Below are 14,566 nucleotides of genomic sequence, written 5' to 3'. Positions count from 1 at the left end.
CTTTACCATCATTACAATACTCTGCAACCCCTCTTATCCTTGAAATTATAATTTTCAACTCTTCATGACACATACACATGCAGGCAATACAGGGATTTCATTATTTCATTTAAAATAAAGGAGTATAGATTGTTTCTGGTTGCTCTTTTCCTATTTACTCCTCAGTCTTTTGCAACCTGGGTTTCTGTGATGACTGTTCCGCTAAACTGGATTTCACAATGGTCAGAATATCCTACTGGTTGACAAATACAATAGATATGTTCCGGTTCAATTATTACTTTATCTCCCTGTAGCACTTGGCATTGTTGACCATTCCCTTCTTTTTTAAATTCTCTTCTGCCTTAAGCACAAAGATTTTTCTCATGACTGACTGACTCTTCTTTTTAACTTTCCTTGTCTCTCTCCACCAGCCACTTAAAAATGTGATCCTTACCAAGATTTGACTCTCAAAGCTTTGCTTATCTCCCTCCTCAAACTCTCCCTTGAGTAATCTCATCTACACACACATCTCCAGTCACACAGATGAGGGCATCTGACCTCCAGGCTCCCATCCCTGCTGGAACATGCTCTCAGGTTAGACGTTCACTCAGCAAACTCACTTTGGCATTTTCCTTGTTCTCAATCCCTAAAAAAATTAAGAAGAGAAAGTTGTGGGTGCTTTTGGTTCTTCTGTTTGTTTACTTGATTTTTGCAGTAGTAATGATTGATTCCAGAGCTTCGCACTTAAGAGGCAAATGCTTTTTGCTTTGAGTTATGCTCCCAACCCTTTCATTTTTATTTTGAGTAAAGTGTTCAGTACCTTTAAATTGGGTTGGGTTTTTGTTGTTGTTGTTGCTGTTGAGACAGAGACAGACAGACAGACAGAGACAGACAGACAGAGAGAGAGAGTATCAAACTTAAACTCAAGGCCTAGTAGGCACTGTCCCTCAGCTTTTTCACTCAAGGCCAGCACTTTTTTGGTATGTTTTTTATTGTAAAAATGCTGTACAGAGGGGTTACAGTTACATGAGCAAGGTAATGAGTACATTTCCTATTGAGCATTGTTGTATTTTTTTTCCCCCTACCATCCCTTCCCTCCCACCTCCACAACTACGCCCCCCCACAGAAGTTGTAAAGTTCGTTTTCAACAGCACTCTTATCACTTGAGTTACAACATCACTGTCAGCTTTTTGGTAGATAATTGGACATAAGTTTTAAGGGCTTTCTTGCCCAGGTGGACCTTGAACCTCAATCCTCGATCTTAGCCTCCTGAATAGCTAGGATTATAGCATGGACCATAGGCTTGATTGAACTGCTCTTAAACTTGATGTCCATTGCTTCCACTTTTCAAGAAGCTGAGATTACAGGTGTGAACCATCATGTTCAACTATTAAAAATAAAAACCCTCTCCTCAAAAAGATTCCAAATCATATTAGGTTTCTTTATATTCCTACCATTATTTTTAAATTTATTTTAAAATTAAATCATGGATGTGCAGTTACCCTAATTCAACCAGTACAAAATAGACACATGTATTAAAACATCACCATAAGAATAGATAATTATATGTGAATTCAAATATAACAAAATGAAATTAGAAGAATGGCTCTACTGATACTCAATTGTCACTCCCAAAATTGTATTTTTTTCAATAAGTCTTACATTCTGAAGATAACTAAATTTCTCCTTCTGTCTTGGCAGGTTACCTGATAGGACATAATGTTTCAAGATTTTTTTTTAAGTCTTTATAATTGTCCTGTTGCTTTTTCCATAAACACTGGTGAATTTGTCATTGGAGACAAATTCTTCTTTCAAAAGAGAGGCTAACATCTTCACTGATAAGGTCAGAGTCTTTTCTCTGCTGTGAATCCTCAGATGCATGCTGCCACCACTAAAATAAAGTCATAAAACAGAAATCCCCAAACAACACTGCATGAGCCAAAGTGTCATGAACCCCAGCATATGTACAGAACACAAGCCTATTATTTCACACCTGGTGCTATGCCAGTGGAGAGTTGAGAAGTACAGAAATAAACAGTTATTTTGACAAAGCAGTATTATTGGTTGGCATTCAGCAAATTTTCCTAAAATTCTAACAACTTCCCTTTATTTAAAAAGATCCACCCACCTAACATTCTTTCTTTATATGAAATCTTATAATAGCAAATCTGTGATTATATTTCCTATTTTTATTTTTTCCAGAAAAACTCTTCACTTCTGCTCTATAAGAACTACACAGTGCATCTATCTCCATTAGCATTGTCACACGGGTTTTATAAAAATCATATTACAAAATGTGGGTCAGTGATCACTGAGTCATGTAATTTATCAAGACAATACCCAGATGCACTGTTTGACATTCGTTTTGCAGGGATGCAATCTACTGGTATAAACAACTCTGCAACGCTTTCCATTCTTCAAAAGCAAAGGCCATTTATGACTGGGGGAAAAAAATCAATATTCCGAGTTCCACTATCAAATATTTAATGTCCCCATGTTTTATAAGATAATATATCAGTGAATGCTGACAGGACACCTCCATTCAACAATACATCATCTTGTTAGCATGACACTCAAATGATGTGTCCAAACTCAGACTTTTAGAACCAAAAAGGACTTTGTCTTTCAGCTCAACACCCTGATTTTACTAAGAGGACACTGAAGTACATAGAACAAATACATTACTGAAGTGCAAGTAACTTGACAAACAGTTGGGAATGAAGTCTAGAACTAAAGTTTCCCTGATCATGAATTCCATAAATACCAAGTTAGGCTCCATTATGGTTTGAATATAAAATGCCCACCATCAGCCCATATGCTAAAACTTAAGAGTCCCATCTGTTAGCACTATTTTTGGACATTCTGGAAACTTTAAGAGATGGAGCCTAAATAGAGGAAGTAGGTCACTGGGGGTGAGTCCTCACAGGTATCTTTTCCCCAACCCCTTTGCATTTCTCTCTGCCTCCCTGTCTCTGTCTCTGTCTCCCTGTGTCTCTCTGTGTTTCTCTCCTCTCCCTCTCCCTTTCTCTCTTCTCCCCCTCCCCCCTCTAATATCCAGGTCAGCCATGAGGTAAGAAGTTCCTCTGCCACACTCTTCTATTTCCATGATGTTCAAGCACATAGGGCCACGTGACCATAAACTGAGCTCTCAGTATGAGCAAAAATAAATCCTTAATCCCTTAAGTTGTTCGTTGTCAAGTATTTTGTCAGAGCGATGGAAAAGTTTACATGAGCTCTTTTCAAATATCACATATTTCATTACATTTACTTTCTTTGATACAGATTTTAGAACAGATTGAATTTCCTAATGCTTGCATTGTATTAAATAGACATAGTACCTGCTCTTTTTGATGCACTGGAAATAACACAAATGTGTACTACCCTGTGTATAAGCAAAGGAAGACTCTCCAGAGCCCTGAGAGACCAGAGGCAAAAAATAATTCCTCTAATTTATCTCTTATAATTTCTTCTCACTGGTCCTACTCACTGGTATTCCTCCTCTGTTGCCTTTTAAAAATTGCTTCTCCCCTTGACTATTTTCTCTTATAGCACTATAACCCAGCCCTCTTTGTGATTTCATTGCTTACAAATCTTGGCTATGAACTACTTGGATTATTCCAAAGTATGTCTCTCCTGAGTCCTCATCTTCTGTCACAATTTGGTCATTGCATCTCTCCTGAATGTCTTATAGATTCCTTGAGCTTAACACATCTCTAAGTGATGATATCATCTATAATCCTTTATTGGAATCCATATTGAAAGAAATAGTCACAGCTCCATTTTACTTGCCCTATGGAGAGTATGTCTTTCCAAGTACAGTGTAAAATACGATGACCTGTTGAGTATATAATAAATATTTATCAAGTAAATCAATAATACCATTGCCTGTGTTGCTCAAAATCCAGAGTTGCTTTAGATGACATTTTTGGTATACAATTGTATTTAACAAGTACCATATATTTTATTTTCTTAAATCTCCCTCAAAATATCACCTTTGCTAGTTTCAATTACTTCTTACTGAAGCTATGTTCAGATCCTCCTGTTTCCAGGATAATCCTTTCAATTTAATCTTTCACGTAGAATGTTTTAAAATCCAGTGTTTCTTCTGTAGCTCCTTATTTCTCAGAAGAATTCTGGCATACAGTATTTATTGTGACCTTGCTCCTGACTACTTATTCATTTTTTTCCCTTTTCCAGTTTTTCAATACATACTCTGTCCACACTATTCTTACATTTTCTTTTTATGCAGTGTTCATTTTGCCCAAAATGCCCCTGATAAACTTTTACTTTGTTTTCAGTAAGGAGTTATCTTTTGATTTTTCTCAGGCAAACTCGGAGTTCTTTCTTAACAAACCCAATTGTACTACAGAGGTATGTCTACTGTGGCACTCACTCCACTGAAACATTCTTATCAGTATCTTCTCCCTCACAGCACAATGTGTTACTTAAGGATAGGGACTCATTCTATTCTGCTGTCTATTCTCAGTGTTTAACAAGGCATTAACTAATGATAAATATTGAGTGGTATTGCACCAGCTGATATAGAATCCTGAAGTCTCCTAAGTTTATCCCACGTGTGTTTTTAAATCAGACTTTACCTCATGACTTTTTGTTCACTTTAGTATTACCACAAGCAATGTATGCCTGTAAGGAAAGGCAATGATGTATGCCTCTCCCGTAGATAGGACACTAAATAAATAATGGGCAGAGAACCTATTGAAAAGAGAATTGTGATACACACTCCCCTCTATCCGTCCATTTGAAAAAGAGTGAGATTAGAGAGAAACAGAAAGGAGAGGGAGGCAGAGAAAGCAAAACAGAAAAAGAAACAGAGAGAATAATAAAAAAAGACCTACATAATCTATTTGCCCTCATATCTACCCAGGTGGTTTTATCATCGTTGGTCTGGTCCCTTTAATATTCTCCTTCACTACAGTTGTTTCAGAGAAGCAAAATCTATGGATAATCCATAAGAATTCTTTTCAGCCTTTGATGTTCTTCTCACCAAGTTATAAGTGACTTAGAGGAGGGCCTAACACATCCAATAGAACATAATACACTCTATCACCTTCAAGCAGCAAAACTTTCAGCTACCTGTGTCATCCAGCTCTTGATTCATGACTGGAGGCACTTGTGGAACACAAATATTGAAGTTTTGCACCTCAAAATGACTTACAAGAAATAAGGCCTATATCAGTGCTTCCATGCTGTAAAACCAACCTCTATGCTTTGAGTACTGAGAGTTACAATTGGCAATATTTGTGATATAAATCCTTCAAGAGTAACCAGGACGCTACAGGTTCTAATATTTTAAATATCCAGTCATGTAAATGTGCCTGCAGAACTCTCATTGTTTTTAAATTATCTTAAATTAGATTGTAGTCCAATTCCAAACTGAAGAATATGAATTGCTGTCTATGCCCTACCCAGCTACTTAGAGTTTTGAGAATTCATGTCAAGAACTGGAGGCTCTACCCAGCCATTTAGACCAGATGTGTGTACTCTGCATTTGTCATGTGGTCAGATGACTTTCCCAGGCTGACCCCTCTGCTCTAGTCCTCTTAAAATACTGATATCCAGTGTGTAAAGTTGACCTCTAAACAACATTGCAGTCACCCACCACAGTGAAGGTTGAAGTAAAGTCTAAAGTAGAGCATTCATTTGCCTATTTTCCATGGAGATTTTTTCTAAAGATACCTTCCCTTTGAGTATACAGCTGTGCCATGCAGAAAGCTGGGTAGCCTCCCCAGCTGTAATTTCTGGAAGGCATTGGCTGTAATCCTACTCACTAATCAAATAGTAATTATTATATTACTGGTCATAATTATTGGGTTACTCCTCTCTTTTAAACACAAATTCAGACCAAAAGTGAAAGCTCGGTTTCCTAATTATTTATCTCAATCATCCCTAAAAATAGAAAAATAATTAGGTAGAAAGGGAAATGAATTTTTGAAAAAGAACAATGATATTTTATAATCTTCTAGCCAAATGTAAAACCTTCAAGAACTGTGTTCTGTGGCTTCCTAATGGGACCCAGAACTGACCCCTTCCCTACAGACTTAAGAGGGTATGGCTCTCAAGCTTCCCCCTTTTCCATGCTTCCTGCTTAGATACCTCGAGGGAGGAGCTGCTGAGTATGAATGAAGTTTGTTTTCCTTCATTAGAAATGTCAGTACTTCTCTTGAGAATGTCCTGTTTCCACCACATCTGCCTTAGAACTCTGGTCAGTTTTCTTTGCTGCTGAGGCATCAGCTTAGAAAATTTATCTAAACCCAAATGCCACAAACTCAAACACATGTTCCCCACATTTGAATACTTCTTGGAAAAAGCACCCCTGCCTGGCAGATGGAGATATATGCCCTAAGATGAATGAGTTCTATGGGCCAAAACTATCATCAAAACCCTCTAACCTATTATTCCTCAGTGGCTAATTCCTAAAACTACATGGAAATATGTGTAGCTGAAGATGAGAAGAAATAACAGTCAATTTCTTGTTGCTCTTTGCAAGAGCAGTCAGGGAAGTAAAGTGTAAATCTAGATGGGTTTTCAAGCTTTGCAACATGCATATACATAGACAGACAGACAGACACATATCAAGACACAATCCTTAGATAAAAGCAATATTTTTTTCAGGAATGAAGCTAAAAGGACTTTTTCAAGAGTGAGTAAACCTAAGAAAGTACTGCTAATTCATAGCTAGACTACTGCATTTGGACTGACTGCCAAGCTCAGTGCTGAGCCTCAGGAACATATTGGTGAACAAACAGCTCACAGGTTGGTGGCAAAAACAAATAATGAATAAAACAAATAGGGTGAAAAGTGATGAGAGTATGACAGGACAAAAATTAAGAGTACTAAAAACCTAAACTAAGTGTAGAAGGTCTTTCTGAAAAAAAAAAAAAAAACATGTAATGAGAGCTGAAGAATTTTAATGCAACCTTCCCATGACAGCTACTTTTTGAAATTTGGGGATGGCTATGTGGCTAGATGGATAGCTAGATGAGTGAACAAATTTATGATTTCACCAGGAAAAAAAATTAATGGGCTTCAAAGACAAAAAAATTATTCCACTACAGATAATCAGCATCTACCCAGTCAATGTCAAAAGTATACACAGCCCTTTCCCCACGCCCACCCCAGCTTACCCACCCCATCTCTCTCTGTCTCTTCACTCACACACATACACACATACTCACACACACACACACACACACACACACACACACACGCATATACATATACTTTATAATTGGTCATTTCCATAATATGGCTGGAATATCTGGAGAGCTCTCTTTCCTAATTCTCCACAAATCTTGAGTTACTCCAACTACCATTTCTCTGTCTTCCTGCATCTAATGAAGTTAGAGTCTCATAGATACAGTTACACAGAAAGTGGGCATTAGCTTAGGACCTGTCATTGCCCAGAGAGAATGGGCAGAACAGAAAGCATCAGTCCCAGTCCTAAAGCAGAGGTCATCCAGCTGCGGCTTTTGTGTTTACATTTTCATACAAACTCCACTCTGTAATTTTGGCTTTGCTTATCTGTACAAAGAGGCCTGGGATTTCAGGCTGCTTTGGATGAGTACACATGGAATTTGGCGGCTAAACTCTTACTTATATCGCAATGTCATTTCTCTCATTAGTTGAAGCAGAATATTAAATTGTGCTACAGTTGATAGATTGCAATACAATAGTAACCAATTATTTGGAGAACTTTCTTCTGGACATCATTGTTCTTCCATGGGCCCTATCATTTGGTGGGAAATAGCAAGGATAAATTCACTAACTAGAAGGGTAAAGTTGTCGAGGTCAAAAGATATGGAATACCATAGGAATAACAGACATAAAGCAAGGAAGAAGCTGTAGGTAGAACTGTGGAAATGTTCCATTCCTGTGACCGAAATACAATAGTATTTCACTATAAGTGCTCAGGGTTGATTAAGTGAAGGGAATGCTCCAATAAGACCACCCTCAAAAAACAAACACGTATCCCATTAAAGTCTGCCTCAGAAAATGGGTCCATCCTTCAATGCCAGTGAAATTATTCATTAGAAAATTATAAATTTCTTAAATAGGTAGTAATTATCACCCAAGCAACACAGATTTTTACGTTCTCCCTCTGGAGGAAAGCTCTGAGTAAGAATTTTGGAAGGAACATTGTGATTAAAACTTTAGATCAGGCCGGGCGCTGGTGGCTCACGCCTGTAATCCTAGCTACTCAGGAGGCTGAGATCTGAGGATCGCGGTTCAAAGCCAGCCCGGGCAGGAGAGACCGTGAGACTCCTATCTCCAATAAACCACCAGAAAACCAGAAGTGGTGTTATAGCTCAAGTGGTAGAGCACTCGCCTTGAGCTGAAGAGCTGAGGGACAGCGCCCAGGTCCAGAGGTGAAGCCCCACGACCGACTAAAAAAAAAAAAAAAAACAAAAAAAAAAAACACTTTAGATCAGAAATCCTTGAATTTAGGGCTGAGAATTTAACTTAGTGAAAGAGTGTGCTTCTAGCATGCATGAGGCCTGGATTTGAGTCCTTGGTACCACATAAAAAGAAAAATACAGAAATCCTTGAATCTAAAACTCATACAAATAGAAAAGGTCAAAAGCTATGTACATATGACCATATAAGATGATGCTACGTGAAATGAACCCCAAGATTGGGACACAAGTGGTTTTGTATTTTTTACTGGTTTTTTAATGTATTTATGATGTATGGTATAACCCCTGTTTTCACTGTATTTAATTCTGGTGCCGTGCATCTTATATATACGTTTTTCTAATTTGGGGAGGGGAAGATAAATAACAAAATGCTGAAATAAGGATACAGGTTGACCCATTGTAACAATAAGATGTACAAGATACTATGTTGAAAACGAACTTTACAATTTTGGGGGCAAGGAGGACTTGTGGTGGTGGGGAAGGAAAGGAAAAACAAAGGAGGGGGGTAACAATGCTTGATAGGAAATGTACTCATTACCTTACTCATGTAACTGTACGTATCTTTACAATAAAAATATATACAAAAATAAATAAATAAAAATGACCTAATCATAAGAATCAGGAGTTGAAAAAAGGGAAGAAATAGATAACAAGCTTATGAAGGTGCTGAAATTCATTTGTAAAGATAAATGATAATAACAATGAAGATATTTCCTATGTGACAGGCATTCTTTTATTTTCTTCACATATGTTACATAACGTTTCAGGACAGTCCCTATTATAATAAGACAAAGCACTGTTATTTTCCTATAAGTACCAAGTAGCAGAGACCCAATTTCAGGCATGTAATCTGGTGTCAGGGGCTATATTCTTGCTTTGTTGTATTCCAGGACTTCTCTGTTAGTACTTTCCCTTATATGGTGTCTGAAAATCACAAGTCATGAGGAAAACAACATCATTCATAATATTCATAATATATGGATGACAGCTTTAAAGGATTCCAATGAACTTTCAAATATGGGAGTGCCCCAGTCAGCTGCAAGCCAAATATCCTGGTTTGTAAGTAAAAATCAGTACATTTTCTTCCAAGAGTATTACACTAAAACAGGCTATGATAACTTTGCAACATCCAACACTCTCAAACTCCCTATCTGCTTTATTTTCTCTCCAGAGCAGTTAAATGTAACTGGTATGCTGTATCTGTCACTTGTTTGCTTTGCTTACAACTACCTGTCTGCTCTACGACACTGCAAGCTTCCTGAGGGTAAAGTTCCTGTCTATTTTGTTCATTGCATCTTGTCAGTGCAAATATTTGTTGAATTGGTGTATATATTATTGAGTCACTCTTGCCATTTTAGCTGCTTACCCTTGGCTTCTATAAACATATACTTATTGGTTTCCTAAATTAAATTTTTACAGAGACATGGTAGGCACCTGGTCACACAAAATTGGTTCCCATACACATACCAGCTTTCAGTGAGTTGGTTGAAATCTATCATTGCAAAACAACAGGCCAGCTAATATTTATGAATGTCATCCAAAATATTATTCTTAAGAAAATCATTGCAAATCACCAAATAAGATATTCTCATATTAATGATTTTCATTGCACACTGTAATGACTCTTTTTACACTTACAACAACTGAAATTAAATCACTCTGTGGGTCACTTATTTGCTTAATGGTTAAATGACTTCTTTATTAAACTTCAAGTTCCATGAGGACAGGAATAATCTTGCCCAGTAATAAATTCCTAGGAAGTAATAGAACCAGTTATATAATAGGCATTCAAAAAGCCACTTGCCAAATAAATCATTGGAAATACAAGTAATCCTGTTTGAAGAGGCTCTGCATAAAAGGATTTACTAATATATAGAAGCTGGGAATTTGGTCTTTAACATAAAGAAACTCTGAAGAGTTGAGTAATTGTTCCTTCAAATATAGCAAGTTCCTAACTCTATCAACTAAAGTTGATGAAATACAGCTACTTCAAGAAAGACATCTTAAGTTATATCTTTTATATTCCCAGAATCTGAATAACTCAAGCTTAGTAAGAAAAACTTTAATCTCCAGTAATTTTCCCTGTGACTCCTAGGGGATTTGGCTGTCCAGGACTCTGGTTTCCTTCCAAAATCTATATCTGGTTTTAAGATAAAGTTTCCCAAATAAGCTATAAACAAGATTTTGATGATTGAAGAATATTTTCATTTTAAATGAATAAACCAGAGGCACTTCAGACTTTTAAAATGCATTACCTATACACCTATACACATTTACTTTTATTTCCAAGTTTCTATCATTGTTATTCCTGGGAGTGAAATAATACCCTTTTCCCACTTGAGTATTTTTCCTGGCTCCTAAGGTGAAGGAGGAAAGACAGACGGACAGACGGACAGACAAACAGACAGACAGACAGACAGAGACAGAGACAAAGACAGAGAAATAGACAGAGAGACAAAGAGAGACAGAGAGAGCAGAGAGAATGCGAGAGTGGGAAAACAAGCTCTTTTCATGTTAAAAAATATATATAGCAGAAAGTATAAGTATCCTTCACCCAACACACATACATGTAGAAGATAAAACATTAAGTTAGTTTAGTACTTGGAGCTAGACTGTCTGGAGAGATGCAATGGGGCTCCCTCAGTCCAGGGAAGTTGCAAACTTATCTGAGAATTTCAGATATTAGAGCTGCAGAAACATAAGACATATAACATACTTGCTATATGAATGAAGGAGATATTTTCTAATCTCAATTTTTTCTAATATGTATGAGATAAGTATTTATAATATATCCTATATGGTATATATTAGATAAATATATAATATATAATAACCGTAAGGGTAAAAATGAAACTTTTTCATTAACAGGAAAAATAGAGAAGAAAAAACGAGGATTTTAAGAGTCTTATTTTTGTATTGCCCAATGTGCATAATCTAATTCTTTTTACAATAAAATCATAAAGGCACCGAAGCTTATTACTTTTAGACTTTAAAAGTAGAAAACTTGGATGAAAAATATACCAGACCATTGGATCTCTACCCTATGGCATGCTGAAATCACACCTATAGATTATTAAGAACTTAGACTCATCCCCATAAATCTGAAATAATCCAGTTGGGTATGGCCTGGGTATCTGAATTTTTCATAACTCTCCAGGTGATTCCAAACTCTAATATGATTGAAAAGCACCAGATTGAGGTGATCAGTGAGATTTAATATTTCTCAATCTAGGGAACTCATTAATACCCCTAAAGTCAGAGAAAATAAGAAAGATATGAAGATCATAGTAGGTTTAGTTCTATCACTGAAACCTGACTAGTAAATATAGAAATGCTTGGTCCACTTAAAAAGGCAGTCTGTTAGTATCTCATCATTGTGGCGAACTGGTAAAATTTTTACATGGAAAAATCAGAAAATATGAGCCCTAGATCAGGAGGTTAAAGGAAAGACTAAAGTAGCAGAGAAGTCCTAAAAACAGATACAGAGCCCCACCAATTCAACAGTTCTCAAACTTAATCTTAGGTTATAAATCAGTAGATCCGGTCAACACTAAAATTTGATCAACACTAAAATCTGAGAACTGCTATTACAATACCTATAGTGGCTAACCCCAATCAACTAGCTGCATACATTTTGATGCTCAAGAAGTTAAGCATAATGAATTCGCTCTTTAATGATTCTAGCAGATAAGTATACAATGCATACTCAAACAGGAATAGTATATACCTGAGTTCTGTCGCCTGTGTGTTATCTATTGCCACTGTAACATTGCAAAACAAACCCAATTCCTTACCGTACTTAACAGTAAAGGCTTATTTTTTTTTTTTGCATGTCCAGGGTGGTAGGTACCTCAGCTAATTTTGGCTAAGCTCAACACACGTAAGTGTTGGCTGCTGCCTTAACTGCAACACCTAGAGTGATTTATCTCTGATTCATGTGGCTCTAGAATCAGTCATGTCTGTTCTCATAACTAAAACAAGAAAGGCCAATAGCAATGAAGCTCCAACATACATATGTGCTGTTTCTTATTGCATCATATTTCTTAACTTCTTATTGGCCAAAGCAAATTGCCTACAGGCCAACATCAAATTGGTACACACTTTAAAGTTACATAGCAAAAAAAAAAAAATAAACCATGGCTATGGAAAAGGGGTAAATAATTAAGGCAATTTTTGCAATCTACCCTATCAGAATACCCAAGTTTATTTTAATACCATCCCAAATACTACAAGAGATTAAGCATTTGAAGTACACTAGTTAGATCTATAGAATTATCAAAAGTAATTTCCCCTTTACTATTAATGTATGCTAATAAAATAGAGATTGAAAGCCTGTATAATGCCTCATAATTACCTAAATTGTGTTTGTTTCCAAAATGAAGGCCATGATATCATTAAATCAATTTAGTAGACACTGATGTGCATGTGTGTGTGTGTGTGTGTGTGTGTTTGTGTGTGTGTGTGTGTGTTGGTACTGGGGCTTATCTCAGAGTATGGGTGCCATCCCTGAACTTTTCACTCAAGGCTAGCTCTCTACCACTTTAGCCATAGCTCCACTGAACTTTTGGCTTTTCTGCGTTTTTGTGTATGTGTGGTTAATTGCAGATAAGAGTCTCACGTGGGGCTGGGAATGTGGCTCAGTGGAGAACGCTTACCTTGCATGCAAGAGGCCCTGGGTTCGATTCCTCAGCACCACATAAGAAAAAAGAAAAAAGCCAGAAGTGGCACTGTGGCTTAAGTGTTAGAGTGCTAGCTTTGAGCTGAAGAGCTAAGGTACAGCGCCCAGGCCTAGAGTTCAGGCCCCACGACCGGACCCAAAAAAAAAGAAAAGAGTATCACAGACTTGCCTGTCTGGGCTGGCTTTGAACCACATGCTGTCCTCATATCTCAGCCTCTTCTATAAAATAAGGTAGAATAGATCAGAGCCCATCACCTATGATGACAACACTGTTGTTTCAAGATACCTTTGACTGGAGTGTTAGAATGCACACAGATAATCTAGATCCAATGAAAAATATGTAGTTATAGATTTCATAAAGAGATTTGAAAGCCACTGTTTTAAACCATAATTACCCATTCATCTCCACAGATATTTTTCTTTCATTCATATTCCATCAGTAGTCCCCACTGATGAAGGAATGAATGATGAACACCAGCAAAACAGTAAAAGTTAAAACTCCACTAAGCAATGTCCAATGAGCCAGGAGACATACTATGAGTAGTGAATACTTACCTTGGTATAAATCATGGTCTCAGATACCAAAGAAGCTTACAGATACATAATAGTATCTATGTTACTGTGTGTAGATAAAATCTAATGGATAAAATAATAAAAATTTAATGCATAATAAAATTTCTAAGATATCACTAAATGGAACGCACATGATAAAATCAAGTGGTTATTGAATATACAGTGTGAAAGCCATTTGGGGACAAAAATATCTCTCAAATACAGATTGGTAATCTTCCTGGAAGAACCCTGTGAATTAGATCTTATGTTTTCTACTAGCTGTGTACATGGAGTATATTGTTTCTTCTCTCCAAGCTCCCTGTTTCCTATGTGTAAAAATGTAACACTCATTTCATCAAATCTCTGTCCAAGGCTTAGAACAAAGTAAGAGTGGGAAGAAGGCTGGTTTGTCCTTTATTTATCTCAATATCAAGTAGTACTCTACTAGTCATCTTGTAAGAAGTTAATTGTGATCTCTAGGGCAAGGCATATTTCCTTTGGACTACTTGGCCAGCTCTGTCCAAGTTACTTTAAAGATAGAAATTCTGAAAAAGAAACTCATCTCTCCATCTTGAAACACACTATAGTTGATGACTTGTTTGGGAATATACTTTACCTCTTTTACCACCATTGACATCATCTACCATTATCTCCCTCTTCCTTCTCCTTTCTTCCACAGAAAAGGTTTATGACCTTAAAAAAAAAAAAAAAAGCTAAGGCATTTGGTTCCTTGATAGCATCTGACAACAAGCCTTACATAGCACATGTTTTACATCCCGTTGGATTCTGAAGTAATTGAGTTCCATTCCAAAATGACAGTGAATTCCACCAGAAAAGAAAATTTCACTCTTTGGGGCATGTTTTAGTTCCTTGTGTGAAAATACATTTGTGAGTGCTTGTTTCACTGATTTCACATTAATAA

This window comes from Dipodomys spectabilis, unplaced genomic scaffold, assembly GCF_019054845.1.
Source record: "Dipodomys spectabilis isolate Male_0828 unplaced genomic scaffold, ASM1905484v1 ptg000783l, whole genome shotgun sequence".
Classification (NCBI taxonomy): domain Eukaryota; kingdom Metazoa; phylum Chordata; class Mammalia; order Rodentia; family Heteromyidae; genus Dipodomys; species Dipodomys spectabilis.
Note: the sequence above shows the minus strand (reverse complement) of the source record.